The following is a 16559-nucleotide window of genomic DNA, read 5'->3' on the forward strand; positions in this document are numbered from 1 at the left end:
ATACATTTATATCATACACTGATGGCAAAAAGCGGACGGGATAATTAATACAGTTCATTTAAAAAGTACCGAAGATTTTCATGAAATGAGACTCTTATGTGAATTCTTGAGAGATTGGATGTAGTGAGCGACATCAAAGGAAATGTAAATTATTTGTTAGTGCCATGTACATTGACGCAGAGATTGTAAATGTTGTGGAATCTAAACTCGCAGTTGGTGTTGCCGTCAGTGGATTCGAAGATACAAGGCTATTACTGAACAGCCTGACGTGTCAATGCGACCCGCATCGCCCAGAGTCTCTGAAAGACTCAATCCACCAGGGTTTATTTACAGTCCACCGATAAAGAGCCTTTAGGACATTTTTTCCGTCCCAGAAATATCAGTGAGCCCTTTGCGTTAATTCGGCCACAGGAGATCGATTCTAGAGAGGAGAGCCAGACGTGTGCATCCTGAGTTTAAATAACCAACTGTTTGGTTTGGCACAATTTTTATGCCAGCAGTGGAACTTTTGTTGACGTAATGGGGCCGTCAAGGGAAGGTGAAATTTATCCAAATGTCTTGATTACCAAATAGTAATTGAGAAACCAAGTGTGCATGAAAGGCCACGCAGGCTGTGGGTGGTATGGTTATGGCTTTTTACAGAGCAAAAAAGTTAAACCATAGATTTTATTGATGTTCTTCCTCAATCCATACAAAATGACCTGCAAGAGTTGGATTCGAGCTTGCGACCTCAGTGACCAGGAGAATATCAGCTTTGGTAAGAGCAAGCCTGGATCGTGCTGACTCGCGCTCTAAAATAAATACAATTCTTTTGCAAATTTTCCGATATAACATGGAGAATAAATATCAAAACACTTCTTCCTACCCATTTACTAAGACGCAGCCAATCAACGCGTACAGCCTTCCCCTTATTATTCAGTATTAAGTCAGGTAAGTCTCAAACTTGTGTTAATTACGAGCCGAATGGAGCTTCAGCTTGGACCTGCATTTGTTCTCATAATGATTTATTCTTTTTTTTGCGTGAATGGGAGTACTGTAAGTGCTGATTAATGTTACCACCTGATTTTCTTTGTAAATCGAAACTAGCAGAGATCTGAAAGCTATCGCCAAGCCATGCAGGCTGTGAGTGGCTGATATGTTTTTTTTACAGAGCAGTAAAGTGAAGTCACAGATTTTAACCATGTTGTTTCTACAAAATGTATGAGAGAATTTAGTATAATTGATTTAATCAACAGATTTAGTGAGAAAGGCCAAACTCATTATGTTTCCACCTACACGAAAGAGGTTAAAGTTACAGGTATAAGAATCTATAGCCCTTCACCTGACACTTCTCAAACCTCCTCACTTAAAGTCACAGCCAAATTTAAGTTAGAGTGAGAGTTGGATTCGAGTCAACAAACTTACTGGGGACTATCAGCTGTGGTGAGAAAAGCCCTTGCTCATCTTGGCTCATATGTGGAAACTTTTGTACACATTTGGAAATCTTTTCTTGATAGACATACATGTATGTAGATAAGTACAAGTCTTTGCACATATGTCGTTAGTAAATACCAAGACGGTGTAGCCGTCCAGGACGGATATGACCAGCGCGTTGTTGTTTCCTTAATATGCAGAGTGCACGGTCAGGTAAGTAAGAAAACTGTCTTAGTTATTTTACGAGCGGAATGGAGCTGTCAAAATTATTTATTGCTTATTTGTGTGAGTGAGAGTACTGTATGTGCTCCAACTGACTGGCCATGTTTCCTGATCTTAATGTGAAAATCTAAAGTAACGGAACTGCTATCGGTTAATGATCGAGTACGTGTTATATGTTGATACTAATGTTGATGAGAGAATAGCTTACTTTAAATGGCCATCACCACAACATTGTCTTCTATACTGACAAACTTACACAGAAATAGATAATAAAACCATACACTGACATTTATTAATATTTTACACAGCCCCAAAATTCTATCGTCTACAAACCTTATCACCGTTGTTTCCACTTATAACGCGAGATAACAAAAGCAGAAAAGCGCTTTCAGAGGAGCGTCTGGTAAATCTCGGAACCCGGTAACTCGGTTAATCCCACTCTCAGATCAACCTGTTTGACCTCTCTGGAGATATGGGGGAACTGGTACCCAGCAGGGCCATCAAATTATGAACAAGCCACCCAGATCATCATGAGACTGATGTCTGTAGGAGATAGTAATTACTGAAGGGCATGGAAGGGTTCTAAGCGAGAGGACAGATTGTCATTAAAGATGTGTAGAATACAGCGCTCCTAGACATTTATATCAGACCATGACGGCAAAAAGGGGAATAATTAATTAAAATGTGCAGTTCATTTTAAAAGACGCAAAGATATTAAAGAAGTGAGATTCTCACGTGAATTCTACTGAGATAAAGGCTGATTGTACATTTCCTCTTAGAGGATGTGAATTATCCGTCAATGCCAGGTGTATTAACGTAGAGAAGTTGGTGAGGACAAAAAGGTGTGTTTATATAACAATGTGACATCTCGAATCACAAGTGATGTTGTAGTCCCTGGCTCCAAACATACAATGGTCTTGCATTTTTTCGCAGACGAAAGACATGCAGGCAATCACGTTGTATTTGTTCTGTACTAACTATTTTTACCATGATAACGTTTTCTACGCATAATCAACTTCCAAATCTTTTTTGAAAATGTTGATTTGTGTCAGAATAAATTTTAGCATTTGGACACTGCGATATGTCACCCTCTCTTTAAAAGACCAAAACAATTTTCCATTGATGAAAATAAGGTTTTAGGATTCCATAAATCGACCCCAGAGATATAATTGAGACAGAACGGAGAACTTAAAATATGGAGTCTATACTGTACATCCAAAATCCCACCGGTGAATGCCAATAGTGGCCATGATATATATTCCAAATACCATCATTACTATCAATACGACTGGAATCTCGTTATCTGTAACACCACTGTCAGCAAGCTAAAGAAACAATCCCAAAAAGTCTGATTTCTTCGGCTCAAAGGTGTCTCGTTTCTAGTTTAACCTTTGGTGCAATTGCTCCTTTCCGAGATTACAGCTCCTTGATAACATCACCTCATTTGAGGACGCACAGTGAGATAGTAGAAGACATATTAAAGTCATGTAAAAGTCTTGCGTTTCCCGGATCTGTCTAAGGTCAGCAGACAATGCTCTCTAATATCCACGACACAGTTACATCTCGACACCACAACGCCTTCTCAAGTGTTCCTCAGCAGACAACAAAGATGTATTTGTTAAGGACTGGTGTAACGGCGATCTGCTCAGATGTAAATTGAAGTTTATCGCTATCGACACCTTAACCCGCATCTCCCTGAGTCTCTAAAAGACTCAATACAGCAGGGTTTATTTACAAGTCCTAAAGAAACTTTAGGACATTTTTTTTCTGTCACAGAAGTATCAGTGAACCCTTTGCAGAAAGTGTTCCACAGGAGATCAATTCTAAAGACGAAATCGAGACGGGTGGATCTTAAGTGTATATAACCAACTGTTTGGTTTACCACATTTCTATGCCTGCAGCGGAACTTATCTTGACTTAACGGAGTTGCCCAGACACGGGAATAGACGCCGAAATTTATCCAGATGTCTTGATTTCAAAATAGGAATTGATTAACAAAGTGTAAGTGAAAACAGTAGCTAGGCCATGCAAGCTGTAGGTGGTTGGGCGGCAGCTTTTTTTCAATACAAAAATGATATCATTAATTGATTTAGTGATTATGGCCGTACCCATTAATTTTCTATGTACATGATACCCGCCATGATGATGGTGTATAGAACTGTAGTTCCGAAGAAAACTCCAGACTTTCACCTTTCACTTCTTAAAACTTCTAACATTAAACCACAACAGACGAAAGAGCTGGATTCGAGCATGCTACCTCACTGTCAGGGGTATTATCAGCTTTGGTTAGACCAGCCTTGGCTCATGCTGACTCGTGTCGAAAACATTTGTACACATTTGGAAACATTTTCTAACCCAATATATGTAAAATAAAACCAGTTTTTTTGCACATATACATATGTACAATGGAGAATAATCATCAAAACCGCTCTTCCCAACATTCATCAACACGGAGTCATTCCACGCTTACAGCCTTCCATTTATTATGTCGTGCCAAGTCAGGTGAGAACCAAGATTGTTTTAGATACGAACCCAATTGGGCTTCAGCTTGAACCTGCATTTGTACTCAGAATGATTTATTGTTTATTTGCGTGAGTGGGAGTACTTTATGTGTACTGACTGATTAATGGTGCTACTGTTATAGGTTACATAATTACGATTATTTATATATTGACCATGTTGTTTATATGATTCATTACATGTATAATCACATTATTTATTTGTTATATTATATTGACAGTATTGTTTGTATTATTTGATATATGTATTAGCCCCTACTCAGACCTATAGAATTGTATAAGATAAGATGTGTACATGCACGTCACAGGGCATACCACTGTATTAAATTAATAATAAAATGTATCATTTGGTGTATATGTAAATCAATATGCTACACCTATTTACTCATATAGAATATATCGTATATTTACCTACATGTTTACCTACATGTTTAAAGATTGTATGTAAGCGCTCCTGTGGTCGGGATACCCATCTGCTACCGAGTCATTATGAATGACTCGGGGTAGAGGATTAGCCCGATTAGCGGGAGCGTGCATGTATAGAAAGGGCCGCTCTCTAGGGCGCCTGTACAAGGTTACGGTCGTCCGTGGAGACACTTGTTCTTGCCTGTTCTGTGAATGCGTTGCCACGTCGGTCAGCTATAAAGTCGGGCACAGAGTGGTAGGACTTCACTTCCACTTGTGTGCTCGATAATTGACTGACTGGCTTCGTATTTCTTATTACAGGTAAGTAACAGGTGTCCCAGCGTAAGACCTATAGTTAAATTGTATTACATGTACGTATTGATTCATAAGTACGATTATCGAATATTATATAATTTACGGTTTGTCGAATATTATTGTTAAATATTAAATACATTTATATACTTGTAAATAAGCGGTGCAAATGTTATATAATATTAAACAATGTATTACATAATACGGATATACATGTATGCACCTGTTTATATTAATATTTGTCTCTTTAATAAAAGAAGACTTCCACTTGTGTGCTCGATAATTGACTGACTGGCTTCGTATTTCTTATTACAGCTCTACTTATAGCAAACCTTTGTAAACGGCAAAGGGTGCTAGCATCAGGACAGAACTAAGACTATAATAGGTGGTGGAGAACGTCCGATCCTGCATGCCTAACAAAAACCAAACGAAGACCGAGTCAATGAGTGTGGGTGTCACGCCAACAAACTACCAGACGCGAAGCAAAGGCCCCGCAGTGGATAGTCCGTCAGTTCCTACTGTCGAAAATCAAACCATGACAACTGTAACCAACAACAATTTCAGCAGCGTATCCTTAACGAAATTTAGAGGAGACGAAGGCCAAAACCCCACGATTTGGCTGGGACTTTTCGAACAGTATGTACATTTTAATGGATTTTCCACGGAAAAGGCATTGCATGGTTTCCCGCTACACCTTGAAGGACACGCCATCTTGTGGTATCACAATCTGTCACAGGAAACAAAAATATCTTGGCCTGCATTAAAAGCGGCATTCCTAGATAGATTTAAGCCATACTGCTCCGTTCATAATCTGGCACTTTATAAGTCCAGACAAGCACCGGGCGAAAGTGGAGTTGACTTCATAGCCAGAGTCCAAACTCAGGCATTGAACAGGACAATTAATGAGGAAACACTTGTAGGGATTACCATGAGTGGTCTTCTCGAACACCTTCTTCAGACAGTCGCCGGAAAAGACCCCAAAACAATGACGGAATTAAGACAAGCAGTGCTCCATGCTGAGAATCTTCACTTCACCACAAACAAGGCAAACGTTGGTTCGATTGATGTGGACAGCTTTGCCAAACAAGTAATGGACAAAGTGTCGTCAATGATGACTCCCGACCAGCACATCAATGAAATACAAACGTATGGACCAAATCCTTGGCCAGGTCAAAGATACGATCAACGGCCAAGAAACCGGCAGTACCAAAATGGAAGGGGAAGAGGATACAGAAGACAACAGTCACAACCACCCCCTTCAACCAATGGACACTGGCAGTGGATCTCTGACCCACAACCACAGCCACAACAACCACAGCAACGTCCATGGCGTCCTCAACTTCAAGAGGGACAATGTCGTAAGTGTGGTGAGTTCAACTGTAAATCAAAACCAGTTTGTGTCGCTAAAGATGCATACTGCACAAAATGTCATCGAACTGGTCACTACTCAATTCTCTGTGACGACAAAAGATTCAGATAGCGATTAGCGCCTATCCACAGGTCGCTACCTAGGGATAGGCATAGGAAAGGTCCAAAACTATCAAGAAACCAAGTGCAACCAAATGTAGAAGGAAATACCGTAAAATTGATCGCGCCCCTACAACAAAATCATGTTTTTGTCAGAGTAGGTCAGGCCCGAATTAGCGCACTTGTAGACACGGGTGCAGCAATCTCTTGTGTTACAGAATCCTTCTTACATAAAACAGGTCTGACTCTTCCTCCTCTCTCACAGTCATCTATCTCTAAAATAGTGGGAGTAAGCAACCACCCACTCCCTGTTTTAGGTACCATTTCCCTTCCTATAACCATAGGTAACGTTACAATATCACAGATTTTTCATGTCATTTCCAATTTGCATACCTCCCTCATCTTAGGCATTGACTTTCTCACAGCCAACTCAGCTAATATAAACATGGCAGACAATACATTGTATCTGCCTTACAAAAATAGCGTTCAGGCAATACAAACAAGCTCAACTTACGCTAAAGCATCAACAACTGTTACCATCCCTCCAAACCATGAGCAAGAAGTTTTGGTTAACTTGCCAAAGAGAAAAAATGGCACTATTGTTCTCATAGAACCATTGTCATCTTTACCAACCAAACAGCATATAGCTGGAGCACGATGCTTGGTGAAAGTTATTGAAAACAAAGGTTTCATAAGAATCATGAATCCCACCAACAAAGAAATAACTATACAGAAAAATAAAGTCATGGCTATTGCATCTGATGTAGATGTGAAACAAGAACATCGCCAAACCGTTCCCATACAAAAAAAGGTAAGTGAACCATTAAACATACCTCTCAACAATTCCGAGTTATCAGAAAAAGAAAAAGACACATTACGAATGTTTCTCAACAAAAACAGAGATGTGTTTGCCTCTGATCTATCTGAATTGGGTTCGACAACCCTATATCATCACCGGATAGAAACAGGTGATGGTATGCCTGTTCGAAGACAACCATATCGGACAAACCACGAAATCAAAACCGAGGTAGACAAACAAATTGATGAAATGCTCCAACATGGAATAATAGAGCCTTCATCCTCACCGTGGCAAAGTCCAATCGTTATGGTGAAAAAGAAAACAGGTGAGTACCGTTTTGCTGTAGACTACCGGCGTTTAAATAGTATCACCAAGCCTATGTCATTCCCTCTTCCCCGCATTGAAGATGTTTTCGATGCTGTCGGCCAGTCTCAAGCCCAAATTTTCTCAGTGCTAGATTTAGCTTCCGGTTTTTGGCAGATTCCTATGGACCCTGAGACTGCCCACAAAGCAGCCTTTGTGACCCACAGCGGTGTGTACCAATGGCGGCGCATGCCGTTCGGTCTTATGAACGCACCAGCAAGCTTCCAAATGGTCATGTCCAGGGCCCTCAGAGGACTCAACTGGAAATCTGTGCTGGTCTACGTTGATGACATTCTTGTTTTTAGTAGATCATTTGAAGAACATCTGAGGCATTTAGATGAGGTGTTTAATCAATTGCGCCAAGCACACCTCACCTTAAAGCCATCGAAGTGTAACTTTGCCGTTGCAAAGGTCCACTACCTCGGACACGTCTTGACGAAAGATGGCGTTAAGGTGGATCTGCAGAAAACAGACGCGGTACGTTCTTTTCCGACTCTCCAAAATCAGAAAGACGTGCGGAGTTTTTTAGGACTTTGCAATTACTACAGAAGATTTATACTAAACTATTCCAAAATAGCAGCCCCCTTGTCGCAACTTCTTCAAAAAGACAAATCTTTCGATTGGTCACCAGAACGAAAACAGGCATTTGAAAGTCTAAAACTCGCATTGACATCCCCGCCTGTACTAGCTTACCCCGACATGCAAAAACCATTCATTCTCACAACAGATGCATCTGGTTATGCATTAGGATATATCCTTGGACAGCGTGATGAGAATGGTAGAGAGCGTGTTGTAGCATATGGTGGTAGATCCTTGAAAGGATTCGAAAAGAAGTGGTGTGTATCCGATTTAGAATGCTTGGCAGTCATAGAAGGAATAAATCACTTCCATATATATTTGGCAAATGCTAAGTTTACAGTGGTCACAGATCATAAAGCACTGTCCTGCTTACGGAATTCCAGTCATTCCACAGGCCGCTTAGCCAGATGGGCGGTTCGACTTGAACAATATAACTTTGATATCGTTCACAAACCAGGTATCGCAAATACTAATGCGGACGCCTTATCAAGGAGGACGTATAATGACGTCAAAGATCAGTGCAATACTGACGATTTGCTGGATATACCTTCACCGATAGCCCAAATAGATACGTCTCCAGAATTAACTGAGGTCGAATTCTTTTACGACCAAGTAAATCATAAAAAAGTAGCAACCATAGATGCTACTCAAACTCAGCTAGCACGAATGGAAGATCAATCAAAGAACAATATAATTACCCTTCAGAAAGAAGATGAAGAATTTGCAGATATGATCACATACTTGTCAGAGAATATCCTTCCAGAAAACAAATCAAAAGCTGACAGAATAGTTTCGGAATCAAACTATTACGCTTTGCTAGATGGTTTGTTATACCATTTCTATCAAAAAAGAGCAAAACCTCAAGTGCCAAGTGATAAGTTAGTGTCTCAACTGGCATTGCCCAAAGTGCTGCGAGAAGACGTTTTGCTATCTTTCCATGATAGTTTAGCAGGCGGTTCACACTTAGGAAGAGACCGAACTCATCAAGCCATTAGGGAAAGGTATTACTGGCGAAACATGTACCAAGATGTTGGGGATTACATAAAGTCATGCGTAGCTTGTCAAAGAGCAAAATCCCATCGAAAACATAAACATGCTCCACTTATGCCTTTACCGGTAGAATCAACGTTCTCCAGATGGCATATGGATATCATGGGCCCACTAACCAAAACAGCAGACGGCTATCAGTACATATTGTTACTGGTAGACAGTTTCTCACGATGGACGGAAGCATTTCCATTAAAAACGCAACAAGCAAGCAAAATTGCAAACGTCCTTTACAATGAAATTTTCACTCGATACGGCGCCCCACGCACTCTCGTTTCAGACAGAGGTAAGAATTTCATGAGTAATCTTGTCAACGCAATCTGTGGACTCTTCCAAGTAACAAGGCACCATACTAGCAGTTATCATCCCCAATCAAACAGTGTTTGTGAGAGAACAAACAGCACAATAAAGCAATGTCTCAGAACGTACTGTGAAGCAGATCAACAGAACTGGCCAGAGCTCATTCCAAGCATAATGATGGCTTTTCGAATGAGCCCATGTACCCAATCAACCGAGTACTCGCCATTCTATATTTTGTTTTCGAAGGAAATGAATTTACCCATTGACGTTTCCTTGCTCCCTGAGAAGACGCTTGGAAATGATGCCAAAACGCACATTGAAAACGTCATGCATAACTTGAAAATTGCAACCAAAATTGCACAAGACAACGATGCAAATAAAAAGGCAAAAAGCAAGGAAAGATATGACGAGAACACAGCTGTTCCAATATTCAAATTAAACGATTTGGTAATGCTGTTCACGCCAAAAGTACCAAAAGGGTTATCAAGCAAACTACATAAGAAGCATGATGGTCCTTACTATGTGACATGGGTGGGTTCGTCCAACACGTATAGATTGCGGAGATGCACCGACAATGTGGAACTCAAAGCTCCTGTCCATGCAAATCGACTAAAGGCTTACCTTGACCCAGACAAAAGTCGGGAAAACATAGTTACAAGGCCTAAAAACCAACCAAGCGAAGCAATGGCTAAAAAGGTAAGTACAGACACTACCAGCAATGAAGGATCTGATGACATATCCTATCCAGTAGAAAAACTACTAAGCAGCAGAAAGAATAAAGGTAAGAAACAGTATCTAGTTCATTGGAAAGGATATCCCATCAAAGAAGCAACATGGGAACCTTCTAAAAATATTTCGGATGACCTTAAAAGGCAATTCCATACAAAGCAAACCCAAAGACGAAGACGTCGTAAACGTCGATACTGAACAAAATAGATACTATCACAACCATAAAATTTATTCCTAATTATCGCGGTACGGTTCGTTCAAACGACACTAGAACAATTCGGTTATTCTTCCCTACTTCACTTTCGTTTCTTTCTTGTGATTATCCATTTAAATATAGTGCTAGAAGGGCTTAACGTTACCCTTCACATCGGAAACTCACTCGAATTTTGTTTCTTGTGGGAAGTGGAAGAATAACCTGGATGAGTCTAGAGTGTCTTGCAACGTTGATGTCCCTTTTCGGTACGTTAGCAGCGGCTGAACCATCCGTCGAACAGAGGATAAATTATGGCGTTGTGTTCCAAAGTAAGGGAACAATCTATTTTTCTCCAGATTATTGGTATCACACTTACCAGATAAATCTGCCACAGCCAGTCAAAATGCCAAGTTTGCAGATGTGTCATTCAAACGATAAGGGATGCCCATTGCTTAGAAATATGTTTGGTCACATGAATTCCTTACGAGACAGGGTGGCAGAACAAATAAATGCAAGTATTCATCACATAAATTGATACCTCACCAAAGCATTCGCATCAAGTGATTTACCGTCATTTGATTGGACAGAAGCTGAAAGCCCGTCACAGCATGTGTCCCCTGATTGTGATATATTAAACTTTGTTGTATACCAAATCATTACCGTTATTATTGTTGCACTTGGTGTCTTTATATGTCACTACTATTTGTCAAAATCTAAGAAGACTGTGCTTAGCCTTCAGCTATGCTCTGCTGATCATTGCGAGACTGTCAATCTCATAAGCCTTCATTTTTGTCCTGAATACTGGAACATTTCACCTCCAACTTCTATAACGAAAATACATGTTATTGGTTCCCTTCGCCCTCAGTTACGTGTTAACTGGCAGAATTGGAGTGTTATCAATAAATCGACAAAAACAAATTTTAAAATTCCTGCCCATATTGAAATCAATATTTTGAAAGCACGTAAAATTCGGAAAATTTTGAACAATACATTTTTTGCAAATATAATATTAACACATAACGGGTTTTCCCAAGCCCTGGATAAATCTCAAAATGAGATATATCCTACTGTGCCATCTGCACCTTTCATGAACTATGGAAATCTAACATCAGAATTACTGTAAATATGTACTGGCTAGTGTCCTAATACTAGACATATAGAGTTTGGAGGACCAAACATTTTTTACCAAGGAGGAAATGTTATAGGTTACATAATTACGATTATTTATATATTGACCATGTTGTTTATATGATTCATTACATGTATAATCACATTATTTATTTGTTATATTATATTGACAGTATTGTTTGTATTATTTGATATATGTATTAGCCCCTACTCAGACCTATAGAATTGTATAAGATAAGATGTGTACATGCACGTCACAGGGCATACCACTGTATTAAATTAATAATAAAATGTATCATTTGGTGTATATGTAAATCAATATGCTACACCTATTTACTCATATAGAATATATCGTATATTTACCTACATGTTTACCTACATGTTTAAAGATTGTATGTAAGCGCTCCTGTGGTCGGGATACCCATCTGCTACCGAGTCATTATGAATGACTCGGGGTAGAGGATTAGCCCGATTAGCGGGAGCGTGCATGTATAGAAAGGGCCGCTCTCTAGGGCGCCTGTACAAGGTTACGGTCGTCCGTGGAGACACTTGTTCTTGCCTGTTCTGTGAATGCGTTGCCACGTCGGTCAGCTATAAAGTCGGGCACAGAGTGGTAGGACTTCACTTCCACTTGTGTGCTCGATAATTGACTGACTGGCTTCGTATTTCTTATTACAGGTAAGTAACAGGTGTCCCAGCGTAAGACCTATAGTTAAATTGTATTACATGTACGTATTGATTCATAAGTACGATTATCGAATATTATATAATTTACGGTTTGTCGAATATTATTGTTAAATATTAAATACATTTATATACTTGTAAATAAGCGGTGCAAATGTTATATAATATTAAACAATGTATTACATAATACGGATATACATGTATGCACCTGTTTATATTAATATTTGTCTCTTTAATAAAAGAAGACTTCCACTTGTGTGCTCGATAATTGACTGACTGGCTTCGTATTTCTTATTACAGCTCTACTTATAGCAAACCTTTGTAAACGGCAAAGGGTGCTAGCATCAGGACAGAACTAAGACTATAATACTACGTAATGTAAATGTGTGAATCGAAACTAATAGCTCAGCTAGCGATTACTGTTCGGACATGTGTTATACAGGCAGTCATCTCTGTTAACGATAACAGACCAGTATAAATAGAAGCAGGAATTTTTACAAATTAGACGACCATAACATTGAAATTGTTTTCTAGACAGATCATATTCCACAGAAACAGGATCATAAAAGCCAAACACCATTACATCAAGTGGATTTTTCTAGTAATTTACTAATATTTTACACAGCCCGAAAGTCTTGTAATCATAAACCCTATGGAACCACGTGACGTTTTCCGTTAATGACGATGGCCGAAAAGCATTTTAAGAGGAGCGTCTGGTCAATCTCGGAGCTGGGTAACTCGATAAATCCCACTCTCAGATCAACCTTTTTCACCTCTCTGGAGATATGGGGGAACTGGTATCCAGCAGGGCTGTCAAAATATGAACAAGCCGTGCAGATCATCATTAGGCTGATGTCTGTAGGAGATAGTAATTACTGAAGGGCATTGATGTGTTCTGAGCCAGGTCACCAATTGTCATTAACCGTGGTCTCAGACATTTATATTAGACACTGATGGTAAGAGAAAAGGAATAGTTAATAAAAATGTACTGTTATTTTAAAACTTCGCAAAGATTTCAATGAAGTGAGATTCTGATTAAATACTATTGAGAGAAATATTGATTGTAGCATGTGCCCTATAGACCTACACGTCAATGCCATGAACACTGAGACTTTGAAATATCGCTGAAGGGGCCAGCACGACAGGTACGAGTGTAGATAATGCTGAGAAATCGCGAATCACAGTTTCTGCTGTCGTCTGTGGCTTAAAGCTTACATGTGCAGTACATAAACGCTTTTCTCATGGGTGTAGGAAGTCGGGTTCAGGGCAGTTTTCAGCATTTTCACATTTTTAGACTATTCCCAACAATATTCTTTATTAAAGATATCTGGTACTTAAAAAATGTTATAAATAGTAAAATTTAAAGGCGTTCGAAACTTCCGGTGTGTCACAACAAAGTACAATTTTTGGCAAATGTACGCTTTACAATTTATCACCCTCTCGTATAAATTAAAATATCTTCGGGGGGTAAAGATACGGCTTTGAAATTTCCTGAATGAAAACCAGAAAGAGTCTTGCGTTCTTAAAGCGGTAACAGATAAAATGCAGTCTACTTCATATCCGATCGCCATCCGGTAGGCATGTATGCAAACTGTGGCCGTCATCTTCATTACAGTTACCAATTACCATTGTTGATATAAATACGAATGCAGCCATGTTGTTTTGTGACATCACTTTTTTTTTATCTCCTCAATCAATCTTGTCTCCCTCTATAGTTTTTCTTTAGTGCACGAACAGAGCTCCTTTAATGCAAGAATATATTCTTGATTATACCATATTATTATTTTCTCCGCCTACAGTGAGAGGTTAGAAGGCATGTTAAGGTGATATAAAAGTGTAGCATTTCACAGCAGATCTGTCTGAAGTTAGCAGGCAATGCTCTTTAATATCCACGATGCAGTTACATCTGGACAGCACAACCCTTCTCAAGTGTTCCTCAGCAGACAAAAAAGACGTATTTTTTAGGGTCGCGTGTTGCGGAAATCTGCTCAGATGTAAATTGATTTTTGAACGCCATTGATAGATCTTAAGCCGGCATTACAGAACAACCCGACGTGTGGGTACACACGGCATTACTCTAAGCCCCTAAAAGACTTCATTGAACCACCAGGGTTCATTTACTGGTCAAAGCCAAAGAACCTTTAGGACATTTTTTTCCGTCGCAGAAATATCAATGAACCTTTTCCGTCAGTTCATCTCGATGAGATCGATTTCATATCTAGAAGAGCGAGACGTGTGGATTCTGATATAATGATATTTAATTTTCTGTGTCCATGATACCGGTCAGGCTAATAGTGTATAGAAAACTGTAGTTCTGGAAGTAAACTGCAACTTTTCTTCAGCCACTTCTTAAAAATACTAAATTAAAAAATACTCCGAACGTTGCAGAATGAAGTGGATTCGAGCTTGCGACCTCACTGGCGATGGGATTATCGGCTGTGGTGAAAGCAACCTTGACTCGTGCTGGCTCGTGGCGATAACTTTTGGAATTATTTTGTATGTCTACATATGTAAAATAAACACAATTCTTTCGCACATATACATAACTACAAACTAGCAGGTCTGTGCGGATCAATATTAGTCTCATGTCTGTAGGACATAGTAATTCCTTAAGGGCATTGATGCGTTCTGAGTCAGGACACCGATTGCCATTAGCCGTAAAATTGCGCACAATACAGAGGTCCTTACATCAGACCATGGTAGCAAAATGGGGGAATAATTAACAAAACTTTTCCGTTATATTAAAAAGTCGCGAAGATCTTAATAAAGCGAGATTCTGATGTGAATTATGTTGAGAGAAAGGTTGATTGTAGCGTGTGACGTATTAGTACATGTAAATTATTTGTTAATGGCATGTGCACTGATGCAGAGATTGTAAATGATGTAAAATCTAAAATCGCAATTGCTGTTGCCGTCCGTGGATTTAAAGATACTATGGCATGGACCTTTTAACTGAATAAACAACACTATCTATTCAATATATACCTAACTGAATGATATTACCTAATGGTAATATCAAAACATATGTCGTTTCCCAAGAGATCTGTCTGAAGTTAGCAGACAATGCTCTGTAATATCCACGACTACATCTACATCTAGACAGCTCAGTCCTTCTCTAGTGCTCCTCAGCAGACAAAAAAGACGTATTTGTTTGGGTTGCGTGTTGCAGACCTCTGCTCAGATGAGAATTGAATTTTGGGCGACATCGGCAGATCTTCAGCCAGTATTACTGAACAGCCCGTGTCGATACAAACGGCATTGCTCTAAGCCCCTCAAAGAGTTTATCAAACTACCCAAGTTCTTACACTGGCCAAGGCTAAAGAACCTGTAAAACATTTTTTCCGTCACAGAAATATCAGTGAACCCTTTCCGTCAGTTTGGCTCGATGAGATCGATTCTAGAGAGGAGAGCGAGACGTGTGGATCCTGAGGGTAAACAAGCAATTGTTTGATTTGGCATAATATTTATATTTTTGTTTACGTAACGGAGCCAGTATTGGGAGAATCGAAACTGAAATTTATCCAGATGTCTTTTGCGATTACAAAACAGAAATTGATCAACAACGTGTACATGGAAATCGCCAGGCCATGCAGGGTGTGGTTGGTTTGGCCATGGCTTTTAAAGTGAGAGCAGTAAAGTGAAAGCATAGACATTTGTTGATCCTCGATAAGTACAAAACTTCCAACTTAAAACGACAACCGAACTTTACAGCAAAAGCAGTTGGTTTCGAGCTTGCGACCTCAGTGGCTAGGGAATTATCGGCTGTGGTGAGATCAACCTTGATTCATGCTGACTTGTGTCGAAAACTTCCGTACACATTTGGGAATATTTTCTAGGTCTATATATGTAAAATGAATACAATTCTTTTACACATGCACATATATAAATTGGAGAACAAATATCAGCACCGCTGCTCTTACCCATTCACCAACAGAGTGCCCAGTCAAGTGAGGACCAAATTTGACACGAGCCGAATGGAGCTTCAACTTGAACCTGCCGTTGTGTTCAAATCGATTTATTTGTTTATTTACGTCAATGGGAGTACCGTATGTCTCCTTACTTATTTGCGGTGCTACATAATATAGGGGATATATGTTATCTCTGTTAATGTTAAGATACCGGTATACTAGGAAGCATGAATTATTATAAATTAGATGACAGTAATCATGAAACAGGTTCCTAGACTGATCAAATTACAAAGAAACACATCATAAAACCATTCAGGGACAACAACATTTATTTGACATACAGTGGATTTTCAAGTAATTTATTAATACTTACAGCAGCTCGAGAATCTTGTAATTGTAAACCTTATTGAACATTGAATAACGATGAAAGGGAAGGACTTTAACAGGAGAGTCTGGTAAATTTTGGAGCCGGATAACTCGATTAATCCCAC

This window comes from Liolophura sinensis, chromosome 10 (genome assembly GCF_032854445.1).
Source record: "Liolophura sinensis isolate JHLJ2023 chromosome 10, CUHK_Ljap_v2, whole genome shotgun sequence".
Classification (NCBI taxonomy): domain Eukaryota; kingdom Metazoa; phylum Mollusca; class Polyplacophora; order Chitonida; family Chitonidae; genus Liolophura; species Liolophura sinensis.